We start from the raw sequence: 855 nt of genomic DNA on the forward strand, positions 1-855 counted from the left end.
AAACAGGACAGTGTAACCACAATCAGTAGTGGTACACGCACCCACACAGAACTGCTGATACTGCTGCTGCTGTCTGCATCACCCTTCTTGTTGTTTGTGAGTTCAGGAGGAAGTGTTGTGGTGGTGGTGGTGGTAGTTGTAGTTGTGGTGGTTGTATCTGTATTTCCGTTATCATCTTCTTGGATGCTTGGAGACCCACCTTCTGCAGGTTTGGTGCCATTCAGAGCGTTTGCATTATTATCACCGGCACTTTCTTGGTTTGAATTGTCGGAAGAATGAGAAGGTTCTGCTTCTTCACCTTCCGCTTTAACTGCACTTTCACCTGTTGTTCTTTCTTCACCGCTTCCATTTTCAGGTTCACTTGCAGGGAGATTAGCACTACCAGCAGCACCACCAGTAGAACCTTTTACACCTTCAGTATCCGGAGATACTTGCTCATCAGGGGCAGCAACGACTCCTCGCTCAGCATTATTTTTACCTATTGGATCAACACTACCCGGAGCAGCAGCAGGTGCAGGAGCAGAAGGACCAACACCTCTATCATCGTTTTCACCGAGTTGACCTTGATGGCGATGATCAGTTTGAACAGCGTTCAGCTCATGTTCTGCTTTTGGAGTTGGAATCTGTTCCGGTGGTGTAGGAGGACAAGAAGAATCACCAGAAGGGCAACTGCCTTCAGTCCCACGGGCATTAGTAGTGCATTGCCCTCTCTGAGAACAATTTACACAATCTTCAGGTGCAGTACCGCTAGTAGTACAATGTGAATCAGTAGTACCTTCTCGACCAGCTTCACCATCAGCATCGGTTTCCCTCAAAAGAACAGCAGAAGCACCAGAAGGACAACCACTACCTTCT

The sequence above is a fragment of the Trypanosoma theileri genome (genome assembly GCF_002087225.1).
Source record: "Trypanosoma theileri isolate Edinburgh chromosome Unknown TM35_Tth_133_V1, whole genome shotgun sequence".
NCBI classification, from domain to species: Eukaryota; Euglenozoa; class Kinetoplastea; order Trypanosomatida; family Trypanosomatidae; genus Trypanosoma; species Trypanosoma theileri.